This window comes from Leptosomus discolor, chromosome 9 (assembly GCF_034619465.1).
Source record: "Leptosomus discolor isolate bLepDis1 chromosome 9, bLepDis1.hap2, whole genome shotgun sequence".
Classification (NCBI taxonomy): Eukaryota; Metazoa; Chordata; class Aves; order Leptosomiformes; family Leptosomidae; genus Leptosomus; species Leptosomus discolor.
The window spans coordinates 5,022,885-5,038,052 of NC_141399.1; positions in this window are offsets into that span (position 1 = coordinate 5,022,885).

Consider the following 15,168-nt stretch of genomic DNA (forward strand, 5'->3'; position numbering starts at 1 on the left):
GCGGCTCCCCGCAGCAGCGTCCAGCTCTCCCCGCACGACCAGCTTCCCTCGGACAGGCTGTCTCCATCAGCAGAGCTAGGAAACCGTAAATTCCCACAGACCGTATGTTCCCAGGCATCTACGATGTGCTCGGGGGATGAGCACGGTGTTTTGGGGGAAGGCACGTGTTGGTTTTGTGTGAAGGGGAGGGATGCTGCCTGCACGGGGGGCTCTCAGCCCCCACGTTTGCGGCGTAGCCAAGGACAAGTGGCTTCACACGAGCCTTTTGCTTCCACTGGCAGGTTTGGAGGCTTGGGTGAACCACAAATTTGCATTTTACAGCAAAACTGCCCAGGGGGTTGTGCCCTCACGCGGCGAGGGCCCACGGGGCTCCCCGAGGGCTGCCTCGGCTTGGAGAGGCTGAGCCAGCTTCTGGATGGGCACAGGGCCGAGGGGATGGTGTCCAGCCAAGTGTGACCCACAGAGACGTCGAGGTGGGAGCTGGGGACGTGGCTGGCAGGGATGCTTGCGTTTTTAAGACAAATTTGAACCATCTCGACCGGCGTGTACTTTGCCTCTCTGTACAAGGCAATCAATTTAAAATTTGATGCATGTTTAAGCAGCGCTTAATCAGAAGGGCCAAATGTTAATACCACATAATTTATTCCATCTTAGTTAACTTTCAAGCAACACACCGAGAAAGATTAATTTTGCATCTCTCTCTATCGCCTGAGCAACAGGAGCTGCAGCAGCAGCAGCATTGCCACAGATACTGCAAGTATCTTCTTACATTTTATTCAATTGAGTTCATTTTTATCTCTTTAATCATAAAACTATAAAAACAAGATGGTATCGCCACTGGTAATTACGTAACAAGCCACTGGGCAAGAAAGAGCGCATTTAAAGTTGTGGTATAAGCAAAGGATATTTCGGGGGTATTAACGACCTTGAGTATTGAAGCTGAGAGAGTGAAACAAATGTATGGGGTTACAATGCATTTAAAATACAGGAGGGAAATAATAAATCAGCTGAATAGTTGTAAGGAAATTGAAAATTGTGGAGAGAGAGTAACAAAACTACGTGGAGATTGAAGGACTCATGCCTGTTGCTAAGAATGGTAATGAGAATATGCAATTTGAATAGGTCTAAACTGCCCTTGAAATATCATTATAACTTATTTGAAAAGACATTTACCATTTGTACGATTTTCCCAAATGTAATACATTTCCTTGCATCTTTGTTCATTCGAAGCATCTGAAATATGTCTGAAATAAACCCATGTCGGAGTTGAAAACAACGTAATGTTCCAGGAAATCAAATCAAGCGCATTTTTTAATCGGTAGGGTTTCCACAGAAAAGTATCACAGTGTAGAGACACGGTAGCAGCATCCAGGTTAATTTTCTTTTCTTTTCTTCCTCCTATAAATAAATGACCAAAAGGAACGAAAAGCATCAGTCGCTTTACAAAGCGAACCATCGCAGCAGTGCTGTGCTGAACGTCAAAATGCCGAGTATTAACTTCGTTAGTGCTGCTTATTTCTCTCTTTATCGCAGTTGGCTGTCACCTAACACTGGACACACGTATTGCTGTATCTGCTGCCATTGCCCACGGTGAGTGTCAACACAGGAACGCTGGGGATGCAAAGAGGAGAAGTGATTTAGAACTCAGTCCAAGGGTTATCAAACCAACTGGGAATCATCACATGGGGTCCCACAGCCTTCACAGAGGCAGAGCCTTTTCACTGTAACCACAGCTGGGCAAGTGCAACAGGCGTTACTTAATAAGCTTGAGCAGAGAAAGAGAAGAAGAAATTTTCTTTGAAAGTATGTGCCAATCTCCCAAAGACTATTTCCAGCAAAAAGGCCACTTAACAGCTACTGCCACTGCAGACAGAAGAGGAAAATGAAGTCTTCCTCACCTCTCAATGCTACAGTGCAATGACTGCTGGTAAATGGCTCTGAAATAGGGGCTCTGGCTTGCTCCATGGCTTGCTCCTTTTATAGGTAATGGTTACATCTTGATAAACTTTAAACCAATGTTGTAAGCACGTTCCAGGCAGGGATTGCTGTGTCTTAGAGATCGTTGCAAGTCACCCACAAGAAAGTGGTAGAGTTTATATTAAAAGGTGACTGTGAGCAATTTTTAGTAATGAAAACTTACTTAGAAGGCTTTAGTGTGTTTAATGCAGCTTCCCCAACAGGGTCCTGTATGGACTGGGACTGTATGGGAAGATGTTGCCTCTTCCAAAGAGGGCACAGGTTTCTCCTTTTTACCAACTATTCTTCTCTGTTTCTGTAAAGTCCACACTTTTAACTGGCTGTGAAGAGGCAGAGGACCAGAAAAGAAAGTGGAAATAAAGGCAAGCAGGGAGAGACACGTTTGCTACCATCCAAACGAGTGGGTTTTTTTTTCCTTCCTTAAAGATTCAGAGCAAAAAAGTCAGGAAAATCAAACTTACGGTTCCCCCAACGGCCATAACTCTGTTCCTGGCAGAGAAAGAGCAAGACATAAATATAACCTCAAACCCAGCAGTACATGCGACATACGTGCAGGGAGGTAAGTTATAGGTGCTACGGGAACCATGATTATGAATGTCCTGACTTGTGAGTTTAGATTCTCAAGTCCAATATTCTGGGGGTAGTTTCTTTCTTTCCTTTTGGCACCCTGTAGTTATAAAATGCATTACAGCTCTTGCTGTCCTTTATGCTGGCACAGCAATTTGGATCCTGCAAACGGCTGAAGATTCTGTTCTTCGTAAGGTGATCGCAGTTATTATTCACAGATTTTTTCAAGGCTGGATCCATCTTTGTATCACAAACCTTTATGCTGACCTGTGTCATTCACCTCTAAAGTGAAAGGTGAGACAGGGCAGCACGTGGTGTTGTATTCTGCATGGAAGCCTTTGGTGGCCCCAACACACGCTCCCTGGACGCGCGTGCGTGCTGCGCCTCAACCGACCGATGCGTGGGCGCGTGGGCGGAGGTGACGGGCCCCATCAGCAGGATGCCTGCGTGTCAGTGAAGTAAAAGGCACAATGGGAGATCACAGTGCCTGTTTGCTTTAAATTTGAGGGTATGTACCTTCAGCGAGGCAGAGCTGGGTTTAGTTATGTCCCGCTATTTTGCTCTGTCATCTTCATGACAATAAATTTGCACATCGCTTTTAAACTCCTACTTTATTTCCCCAGATGAGGCTTTCAGACATTTGGAAGATTTTCACTAAGTGTCATTAAAAGAGAAATTCTACTGTGCTTTGCATTTCAATTGGGCTTGGTGTCCTAAGGAGTATGTATCAAAGACTCTCCATAAATTCCTCACATAGCTACCCTGTTCTCTTACTAGTGATACTGATCTACCATTAAAACAATTTTCACAAAAATTGCAATAAAAAACTAATGACTGCCTGGCTGCCCTGTACAAGAAATTTGCTAAACTGTTAGGAAAACTGGTCAGCGCTGGGTACAAAACCTGCTGTCTCCCTTCCAGCCGTGGGCATCTCGTGCTGAGAAGGGCAATGAGAGGAGGATGAAATCCAGGGAAGAGGCTGGAATACAGGTAGGATTTTGCAGACCTGTTTTGGCAGCCCCATGGTGCATAAGCAGTAATCCTGACCACGCCGTAGGTGTATATGTACAAAGGCAGAATACAACCGTGATGCCTCAGCCATTTCCTTCTGCTGTTTTTCAGATTACCAGGACAGTCTGTCCTATGGATAACTACATATATTTTGGTTGTGGAGGTAAAACCCGAGCTCATACTGCATCTAAGGAAACATCTGCCTTATTCTACCAGGTCAAAGATTGTCTTTTTGAGTCTCCTTATGTTTCCAGGACTGCTTCAACCACCTTCCTGCTCCATACCCACTTCTAGCCAGAGCCAAGCAGAGGTTACAGATCTTCTGGGTTAACGCACGTTTTGAAAAAAATTACGTTTCAGTTGAAGCTGAAAGCTCTTTAGTTACATTAAAATTCATTCCTGAGAAGGACAGTGTCTCAGATCCACATGCGTAAGTGCTTTGCTGACTAGAGGTAGGCTCAGATACGTTCTTAAAGGCACTATTGATTCGCAAGCCAAGTTTGTATCGTTGAGCTTGTGCTACATCACCGTGTTAAACACACGTCCGAATGGCAGGCCCTCTTCTATGTATCCTGCAAATCTCCAGTGCTGAACTCTGTGAATATTAAACCGTGCCAGACTTGCTGAAGGCCTACGTGAAAAGGAACCATGCGGTGTAAACAAGCTCCATCCGACTTTTTTCGCGACGCTTCGCGCAAATTTAACATGCGAGGCAGGTGTCACGGTAGCTGTTGGAAATATGTAATGCTGACAGTATTTGGTAATAAAATAATAATCGCTGCGTGTATCTCTGATGGAAAGAGATTCACATCCTTTTGAATCCCTAATTGTGTGCCACACTACATTAGAGACAGATAGTTCATTGTCTCCACCTTTCAGAGACGGGAAATTCAGAGCAATACGCAAGACGTTCCAGAAATAAGCCGGTTTAATGAAGCAGCAAATTAGACCCTTCTATCTCTTTATTTAACATGTAGTCCCTTGAATTTATCAGAGTTCATTACAGAGGTGCAAAATAGAAAAGAGGCTGCAAAATTCGTTTGTGATTAGAGCTAATGATTTTGAAAATGGCTTTTCATATTTTTCTAGATAACGGCTATTATTTATTATTGAATTTATGTCACATTTGCTCTAATGAAATTACATTCTCTCCCTTCCCTTGTTTCTATTGTTTATGGTTTGGGTTTTATAAAAGGAAGAATCATAAAGATGCTATATGTTTCTTGCCAGCTACAGCGCCTTTGACACAGCTTCTGATTGCTTACTCCTGTGACTCATGTCAGAAGAATGGTTTTAAAATTTCCTTCCCAATTTAATCCTTCTATAACACTTGACAGATAATGAATCCAAGTAAATGCACTGACGCCTTTCCCCCCCCCGATAATTTCGATTTCAAACATGGTCTGAGTAATGGACTCAGGGCTGTAAAGTTAAGGGAGGAAAAAAAACCCTTAAACAGCAAAATAAAAACATTAAGAGCGCCTGCCCCTTTCCAAGGTCTGTTCTCCGTCCTGCTCCTTGCAGGCGAGGAGGTGCAAATTGGGGGAAGTTTATGTCCACCCTTGCTGCATTTCCCAGCACATCCCTGACAGCACTAATCCTGCTCGGGGCTGAAACGAGGGAATTGGGGGACGGCGACATCAATTTTGCTGCTCTTTGCCAAATGTTGTCGCGTGTCGGGTACAGGAGCCAGCGTCGAGCACCTGGCTGCAGCTGGAGGGGGAATGGGGACCTCTTGTGAGTCCCCTTCCAGTGCACAAAAAGCTGGAACAGTTTTCCTGATTTTGTCGGTTTTGTCTTTGGCACTGCCACAGCCTCCTGAAGGAGGGTTTGTGTCTTGGTATCAGTTTGATAAAGCGCTTTTAAAATGCTTAATAATAATCAGAGTTGCTTAAGATAAGGTATTGTCAGCCCGTTAGTTCACTTACCCATGTAATATTTTTTCTCTGCTCTCTTTAATATTTGCATATGTTATTAATAGTTAATGGTCCTTATTCTAGAATACCACACGTGGAATCACCATTTCTGACGTAGGATGTTAAGAGAGCCGCTTGTGTTATTTCTGAAAAGGATCTCCTGACATGTTATTTATAATGACTAATGTTACTTTGCTCTGCTCTTTCTTTCCAGCCTCCCTCTTGCTGCAGTGTTTCTTCTCTTTCTTCTCTATGTGATGAAACCCGAGTATGAATGGGAAAAGTTCATTTGTAATGTGGCCAGTCCTCTGGTGTCAAGCCGAGAAAGTTTGTGGTTATTGTTTCCTCTTATGGGGAGTTTGTGGATGACCACTTCACCTTTGAGAGAAACAGTTGCTTTGGCAGACCACGTGCAGTGTCTGGGCGACCCAGCCCAGAATTTCCCCAAGTTTATCCTGTTAACCAGCAGTGCCCTGGGTCAGACGGCCAGTCCATCCCCAGGAGATGAGGGATTACAGCATTTATTCCGCAGGCTCTTTCTGGCTGGGTTTCTGATGAACTCAGCGACCGGTGCCTGTGCATTTTTGCTTCTAATGCTGTTTGCACAAAGGACACACGGGGCTCCTGTACTTGATATGTGACCAAGTGACCTTGCTTGTAAGTTTGTTAAATACATGACTAGGAATCAGCTGTAGCAATCTCCCCACAGAGCTCAAGCAACACAAGGGAAAACTCATTATTCAATAGCTTATTTCATGCTTTGAAAACAAAAGCAACAAGCTTAGCACTTCCTCCTCTTACAGCCACGCGGTTTCCATCAGTCTTTTCAACTGATAATGAGGTTTAGGGTTGGAGAGAGATGGCTGTCCCAGAAAGACCAAGGTGGGACCTTTCTGACCAACAAGAAGTATTGAAGTTTGTGGAAAAGCCTCATTTCTATATGGAAGAACAAAGCTAACACCAGCTTTGTTAAGGTCTTTGGCATCGTCCCCCAACTCCTGCTATGTCAGGAATATGTTTGTGGAAAGTCTGCGAGATCTTAGTCTGAGCGAACTTGCCAGAGATTCGCTTCACGCCAAAAGAAACGTCGTCCCATGGATGCTTGCAGCAGCCTCGGTTAACTAATAGATTGGGTTGGGCTGGAGATGCTGGGAAGACACAGCTATTCTCCTTCCCTGCGTCACTGGGTGGAATTGCTGCTGCCAACGGGCCAGCAGAGAGGAAAGGCTTTTTTCAGAGTGATCGGTATCATCTCGCAAAGTGAAAAGAGCAAAAAAGCCTCTCTGGCTGTGCACCTCCTGCAGTAGATTAAAACTGAAGGCAGGAGTGCAGTAAAAGTATGTTTTCTGCTAATAAACTGAGCAAAAGTGACAGGGAAGTCAGGGCAACACGCGGAGCGTGCACCTTACTTTCTGCCATTTTCCTGATGATCTTGTCTTACCCAAGGCATTTTGCAGACAAGTGCAGTTATCTCTTATCCCTGGTAAGGACGCAATGTGAAATACAAATACTTGAAAGGTTAGGCTGCTGTAAAGCTGTAATTACTTGCGGACTTTGCAGCTATGCAGGAGTATAATACTAATAAATCTTTGAGTTTATTATACAGCAATCTTAAAAATGCCCTGAAATAATTTTTTTTTAATACTTGGAGAACTTCAAAATATAAATTAGTTTCTCCCAGCTATGACTAGATATACCATGTCAGGAAGGGCTGGTACGTGCAAAGACGGCCATGTGCTGCATCCAGCGTGCAGCATCCTGCAGCCCAGACCCGGACCTGCTCCTGCCTGTACGCAACCCGGTGCCAAAGGCAGGGTCTATTCCTGCTGCAGTCCAGCCTGCAGAAGGACCAGCGACCTCAAGACGTGATCTCTGCAGCTCACCAGGCCAGAGCATCCTATCTGCTGCCTCGGCGATCCCATCCTGGCCATTACCAACGGAGAAGCACCAGCCGTGGGGACTGGGACCAAAAATACCAGCGTGTTACAGCAGCAGTAGCGGCGGTTCAGCGCTCTCCTTTTAATTTAGCTGCTTTGGTCACTGTACAAACACCACAAGGGCTGAGGCAGGAGCACACAGATACCTCAGGGCTTGCTCACCCGGCGCTGTACCGCTGGGTGACGCCTCCCCCGGTGCGCAGCAGGGCCCAGGACCGCTGCTCTCCCTCCCCCTGCCCCAGCGAGCCGAGCTTGCCATCGGGATTGCCAGCGCCCTCGGCCGTCGCATCGGCAGCAGAGCGAGCCCCTGGTGCAGGCTGGAGCTGGCCGGGCCGTGCTGAGCACTAGCGCCTTCGTGTCACCCAAGGACTGGCCTGCGCAGCCTCACGGGAGCCACCATCAAAGCTCCGCCGTGCGCCTGAAAATGATTAATTTCCATACTCACACAGCCCTGATGAATACACCCAGGGCTCTAATCTTAATGAATCACATAAAATGTTATGCCCTTTGGAAAGGCAAATACAACCCAAGTAATTATGAGCCGCTTTCTTTTTTCTTGCCTTGACGTCCAGCTCTGCCTATTCAATTTGCTGCCTCTACATGTAAGTTTTTTTTAACACACCTTTGCCTTCGGAGCCGCAGCGGACCGCCAAGTGAGCTCTGACGCTAAGGTCACCCCCCACGCCTGGAGCACCAGTGCGTGTCTGGAAGCGCAGAAGCAGATGCTGGAGGTACAAAGTGGAGACGGCAATTACTCATTCATTTCCCAAACGAGCGTATGAGAGGAGGCATTGACCCAAACCCAGCGTGAGAGTAACCCAAAAGGGGAGAAATGCCATCGGGCAGGGCTGGGGCACAAGATCTCCTTCCCTTGGGGCTCTGGGCAGCAGCCTGAGCAGGGGAGCCAGACCAGCTTTGAGGTCCCACGGTGCGGAGCAGAGAGACGTGGACTGGCCCGGCGTGCAAAGGGCTCGAGCAGCAGCCGAGGCGCTGGGGCGGCCCCGCTCTCCCCTCCGGGACCTCCATGGCATGGCCCAGCCTTTGAAGCTGCAACGGTTGGGGCTGACGCTGGGGGAAAGAACTGAGGATTTGGTTTGTTCTTTTTCAAAGGCTTTATTCCTCTGACAGCTGAGCTGGAGTCAAACCCGACTGTCCGCTGAATCCAGCCCTTTTATTTTTTCCTCTTTAAGTTCCGAGTTTGCACTTTACATACAGTAAGGGCAGGCTTAAGCTTGACTGTCAGAATAAAAGCCTTTTCTTTTTCTATCGCTTCCTCTCCGCAGTTCAAAACACCTCCAACCCAAGTGATGTCAGCTTCAAAGGCTTCCCAGCACTGCAGCCGTGGCTTTCGCCTGCTGCAGCCTACTCCAGTGTCTCTTACGGCCTGCAGATCTGAGGACAACCTGTGGGGTTTCAGTTGTTTAAATAAGAGCTGTTAGGGTGCAGCAAAGAGCAGGGCTGTAGATAGCAGCAGGCATCCAGCGTGCTGGGAGCTGCAGCGGGGAAGCCGAGGAGAAGGGAGCTGGTGTTTCTCATCCGGAGGGATTGCTCCGTCCTGCTACTGAGAGGGTTGTGATCAATTTGTCCTTGTACACAGAAACCTCAAGAGCTTCTCTGGCTTATGTTGGATTAGAGGAAGAAGCATAAACAACTATAGCTACCCCAAGGCCAAAGGAGAGCCCCAGCTCCCAGGGGACGGGGAGTTAATTCCTGGATGCTGCTGGTTGAACTCAAGTTAGGGTTTGGCTGTGGCAAAGCTTGCTCTTCCCGTCCTCGTTCTCGGCAACTTTTCTGGTAGAGGAAGTTGTTTAAGATGCCGATAAAGATGAAAATGTATGGAGTGATTTCTTTAAGTTCCTGATTTATTGAACTTTACTTTGTTTTCCCCTAAGTTTGTGTTTAATGTTAAGTAAACAGGACTATTTAGTCCGAGAAAATTAGATGCATGATTGAATACATTGCTCCATTTAGCCTTATTTTCAACAGAATATCCTGTTTATGCAGTTAAGGAAAAATAAAATCCATGTCCATGAATATTGCTCCTGCTTTTTAAAAAATCCATGCAAATTGCTGGCCATGTCACACCAAGCTGTAATCAGGAAGGGCAGAACAAGGAGCAGCCATGGGGAAGTTTCAGCTAATAACATTCATTCACACAGGAGAAGAAAACAGCAGGAAAAGGTCAGTGTAGGCTAACAGTTACGCATTTTCTTCAATGGAATATACACTCCTCTATCTTTTCTCCTAGGCAATTATCATAATTATGTGAACAAGCCATTTAGCAGATTTCTGGCTGAACGAGCTATCAGCATTGGCTACGAGAGGTAAGTCGCTTGACATTAGCGCCAGTAAAACATAAAGCACTTTCTGCTTAAAATGTCATCTCAGACAAGACAATGAAATGAGCTGGAACTGTCCCAGCTCTGACTATTAACCTTGGCAGGATGAAGTGCGTAAGGACACCGTGGTGGCAGATGTGAAAGGGAACTGAAACAGGTAGAACAGAAAAGGTTTTGCTGTGGGATTTAAGTAGCTGAGTGGTCCGTCGAGAACCGATTCGTTCCTGCTCTTTACTGTGTTCGGCGATGCAAAACTAAGGGATTGTTGGTTACATCACTCGCTGGAATTTAGGGTAAACTGAAGGAAATATTTCATCATCTGCAGTGTAATTGCTCTGCCTTGCCGCAGGAAGTTGAGTAACCAGGTTTAGAAAGAGCTGGATTTAGAAAGAGCCAGAGCAGTACCTGCCTGTTCCGCTCTCAGTGCATCCGACAGGTCTGAAGACAGTCGGTTGTTCATGCAACCATGGGTTGAGGGACCTCGGAGCAGATGTCTCAACGCTTCTCAGAAACAGGACTCTTGAACCTCTGGCACTGCAGGACAATCCTGGCTGGGCAATGACAGTCATACAGCCCATTTCTGGTTGATTTGTGGAGCTGCTGCATGGAGTGATGAAGGGAAGAGTAGCTTTAGGAAACAGTGCTGTTCTCTGGAGAGCAAGTAATGGACTGAGCTTAGGAAACCACATTTAACTGGTTTCTCACTGCCGCATGCTCCTGTCGTGGCACTGAAATGTATTGGTCACCGAGGAATTCCTAAATTAGATGTGCCATGATTGGAATTAATAGCAATGTAAAAGAAACAGCACTCTGCAAAATATGAATTATGTAGCTCTCTGTAAGCAACAGCCTGCTGGTTATAGAGCCCCAAAGGCCATGGAAGTTTGCTGCAGGTCATCTTTGGACTCAGCAGTTTTTGCATGAGGCTCTAGTTAAAGAACATGAGCATTTTGAACAGTTGAGGTTATTTTTGTATTTTCAAGCCCTATTTTTGAAAAAATGGCATTGTACGGGGAAGGGATTTGCTATATAGTACTTGAAAATCCAGCCTTTAGAGTGAGAGACTGGAGACTCTTCCCGGGCAAACAGCCAGCCTCTCTCTGGGGGCAAGAGCCCACTTATCCTGATGATCCTACCACATATATGAAAACTTGATTTTGCGCGTCTAGTCGCTTGCCTTGTTTCCAGCGGAGTTTCATCAGCTGTTATTACCCCAGCACAGGGTTAAAATAGATCTCTTGAGCTCGAGTGTATTGTCAAGGCAACAAGAAACAACGCTATGGTCTTATTCAGCCGTTCACCACAACCGTGCTGCCCTCAGGCAAAGCTGTTTCTGTGGGACCCTGGTCACAGGACAGGGGCTCCTTGGGTGACAGGAGAGGTTAGCTTTTGGGAAAATGAAAAATGTCACTGCCCTGTGTCCCTGGGCTGGCTTTGCTGTTTCGGCATAGTCAGCAGAAGGGGAAAATGCCCTGTGTGAACCTGGGCAGCAAAATAGGTGCTGCAGGTCCACGTGCTCAGCATAGGGACGTTGGCTAACGAGGCAGGTCTGTGGTGGGGAGAGATGAGCCCAGCGGGGTGTGCATGGCCCGAACCCCCAGTGCCATGCCCCAAGGCGACCCAGGAGACAGAATTAAGAGAATATGCATCGCCCAATAAAGCAGTTTTGAGATGGCAGAGCTGCTGCCAAGGGTGCTGCCGGGCCGCGTGTCCGAGCCCAGACAACCTCCACGGCACCTTTCGCCTCTCACACCCCAACCACGCTCCTTTTTACTGCTTCCTTTCCCCCAGCCTCACGCCATCCTCATCCTCCTCTCCCTCCGTTCCCTCCCCATCTGCGGTCTAGTGACTTCTACCCAGATAACAAGCTGGTTGGAGGATGAAACGCATCTTCCCAGCACTCGGCTAGCCGCTGAGGCAGGCAGCCAACGCCAGCCCGCATTGCTGGGGGTTTGTTTTTGTTTGATCTCTACCATAAAAGCAACCAATTTGAATTCCTGCAATAATTAGCTGCCCTTTGCACTAGTGGCTCTTGAAAAGCGAGCTGGCAGAAGAACAGAGCGGGGAGTAGGAGGGTGAGGTGGGTAATTTGTCCTTTGTAGCGGCTCATATTCAGGAGGTGATGCAGTAGGTCACGCTCTTCCCTCGAAAGCCAGGGCTTGGCGGGCGCGTTGAGCTGCAGACGCAGCCAGGGCTTCCCTGCCTGCCTCCTGCCCGCAGCTGCCTCCTCCTGCCCCGACCCCGAGGTTTGCGTGAACCTCGTGGTCAGACTAACCCAGCCAAGCCAGCGGTTAAAGTGTTCGCAGGGCTGCAGCCCAAGGCAGTGCCCTCACTTGCGTGTGCAGGACTCACCCTAGTGACTGATGTTTGTCAGGGTCCCCCGTGTTCGGCTAAAAGATAAAACCAAGGTGCTGACTTCTTGGTGATGCTAAAGACTCCATGGCTTTTCCTGACAACAGCCCAAATAGATCTAAGCTCCACATTAACACTTTTTTTTCTTTATCCTAAGAAAAAAAAACCCAAACCCCACCACCATCAAGCCATGGGGTGGGGTTCTTTTTCTTTTCTAGTCCGGAGTTGTTATTTAATGTGGGCATGTGAACTTAAATGGTTGCCAGTTGTCACCCCAGATCTGGTTGTACCCCAGCCACAGCTAAAGTCATTCAGGAGAATGTGATTTACTAAGTGCTTTGGGATTCTCAGAAATCAGTGACTTATCACTAGAGAGACATTATCATTTTCTAAGTCCATCTTTAAGAGAGTAGTAACAGAAGTTTCCATGCTGGAGGTGGCTCAGATGAGGGGAAACATTTTGCAGTCATCCCCATGGGGTTTTTAATGCGTGCTTTTTGCTAACACGCCATTTCACTGGAATTTTCACCTTTCTGAGCAATCTTGCATATGGATGAAAGCGAGAAAAAGGAATTTTAGTGGTACTCCATCCAGGTCCTGGAGGCAGCTCAGCTGTGCTCTGCTGGGAATACCCACCTTTTTATGGCAGTGAAAGACGAAGCAGCATCTTCAGTGGAGGGGAGGGAGAAAAAGTCAAACATGAGAAAAGTAAGAGAAAAAAACTCAGGGGGGACCTGAAGACAGAACAGAAAGGGGATGAGATCCTTCTGTGTATGTGTGCTCCATGTTTCTGCCTTGGATGACCATGTGTCAGGAAAGGCTGCTAATCCCACATGAGCAGTGACGACTGTCTTATCCAGTGGGATGTGCAGAAATGTGGTCCCACCTGCACTATTGCCTCTGCTTCCCTCCCTGCAGAGCACACCCCCGCACCCTGCCACACACCGGAGACCTGCCGTAAACACCCCAAATTAACAGGAGAAAAGCTACAGCCATCACGCGCCTGGCGAAGGCAGCGGGACAGAATGAAGGCGCAGGGCAAGGGATTTGAGGGGTGAAATTCCCAGTTGATTTGGGGAATTTGCAACACCCGGGATGTAAAAACCAAACAACTGCCTGTTGTTTCTGGGTGTTGCCTCCGAGGGCGATTCTTTCCTGACCTAGTATGCTAATAAGGGCAGGAGCACAACCCGCCCTGTATCCTCTCGCTGGCCACCACCGCGTTCCCGCAAAGGACGGGAAAAGTGAAGCAACAAAATCAAAACAGAAACTAAACTGTGTGTTAAGGAGAAAAAAATGTGTGCCTGCTTGCTGCAGGCAATCTGAGGAAGCCATGCAGCACGAGTACAGCACGGTAAATAAAAACTGAACCAATGACCTCTTCTTGGTCCCTTTGGAGATAGGGGGAAGCCAGGTATTAGCAGCGTTCATAGTGCTACCGCTGGTTTTCGGGGCACAGAGGAGACTGGTGCGGTGCTTGGGGAGGTGTGGGAGGCAGGGACACGCACGCAGGCGGCACGATCCGGGGCGTGCAGGCACCAGGGTGGGCTGCAGGCATGGACCTGCCAAGGGGATAGGCAGAACTGGCAGGGAGCGGAGGGACCCGTGAGGACCCTGGCAGGGAGGAAAGGTGGGCTGTCCTGTTTATTAAATACGGGCTTACAAAACCTGCCTAGCATTGGTCTAGCTGGCTCCTGTCGAAGCACACGATAAACCGCCTGTCTGCGTCGTAGCAGAGCTACAACGATGCCCTCCTGAACAACCTGCCTGCAGTTCTGGCATTTGGTAGATTTCTGTGGCTGTGGAAGCCTTTCCACGCCCTTCCCCCGTGGCCCAGTAAGGCCCATCTCAATGAAAAACTACCTCGCTCACAGGCTCAAGTGTGTAGGGAGAGAGCGTGGCTTCACCAGCCATCCCCTACCCACAGCTTGCAGCTACTAACCCACTTTGGCACGCAAAGGAAAGATGTTGCCCACCAAAAGCAATCAGTAGGAAGAAAATTGGTCGAAAGAATGTTTCCCCGAAGTCCAGCTAACTTCTCAAACCAATACGGCATCTTCTTGGCAAAAATTCTACATTTTTTTAAAGACATATCTGAACATTACAACAAGGCATTGAGTCCCTGCCCATCACATAAATCCAGAGTTCCTGCTGAATCATTGAGAATTATGCAGCCCTGGACTTTGCAAATGCAGTCACATGGATGTGTAGAAGACTAAATAAAGTCTGTGTACAAGTCAAAGGAGTAATTTTTCATGAGCAGCTAGAAATTGCTCGTTTTGATTGTATGTTTGCAGATCTTTTCTCGTTCTACCGCTGCCAGTATTTCATGAGTGGACTCTGTAATATTCCACTTCAGTCCCTCTGAGCTGATGGGAGAACGCGCACTTCGCAATCAAAATGATTCATGCGGTTACAAGATCCAGTGTGGAGTAAGGGAGTAAGAATCCCTAATCTAGAACATTAGCACTTATCTGTTAAATGCTCTTTTTTAACATACTGCAGAACCATCATCTTATTCCTTACATAAGGTTCTTCACGGACTACTATGACAACGGCAGCGCTGAAAAGCAGCGTAATGAGACACAAGGAGCACTAGGAACATACCGCCAGAACAGCAGCTCGTCACAACTATTCTTATCTGACCTCAGAAATAAAAACACTCTGGGATGCTTTTTTGTCGCTGAAGGGTTTTGCAAATCTGTTTCGTTTTTATTAGTGTCTTCGCGAGGCTGTTTCTGTTTATACGCTGATAGTTGACTCCGTCTGCAAGAACGTATCGTTAAGAACAGAGCTGTGCAGCTCATCGTACGGGGTGAGAATATTCCTGAAATCATGCCAGAAGCTTCACAAAGTTTGTTGACCTGTTGGAAAGGGCCTGGAGATGAGCTACCAGAATAATTGGATGTGATAAAAATGTTGCTTCGTAGTGAGAGAGTGAGAGGGCTCCATGTTAATAAATAGGTGTCACGGAATTTGTTCCCAGCTTATAATTACAGGCAGAAGGTGAAAATTCCTGATATTAGGGGGCATAATATCATCTGCTGGTCCAGATCAGTGAAATTCAAA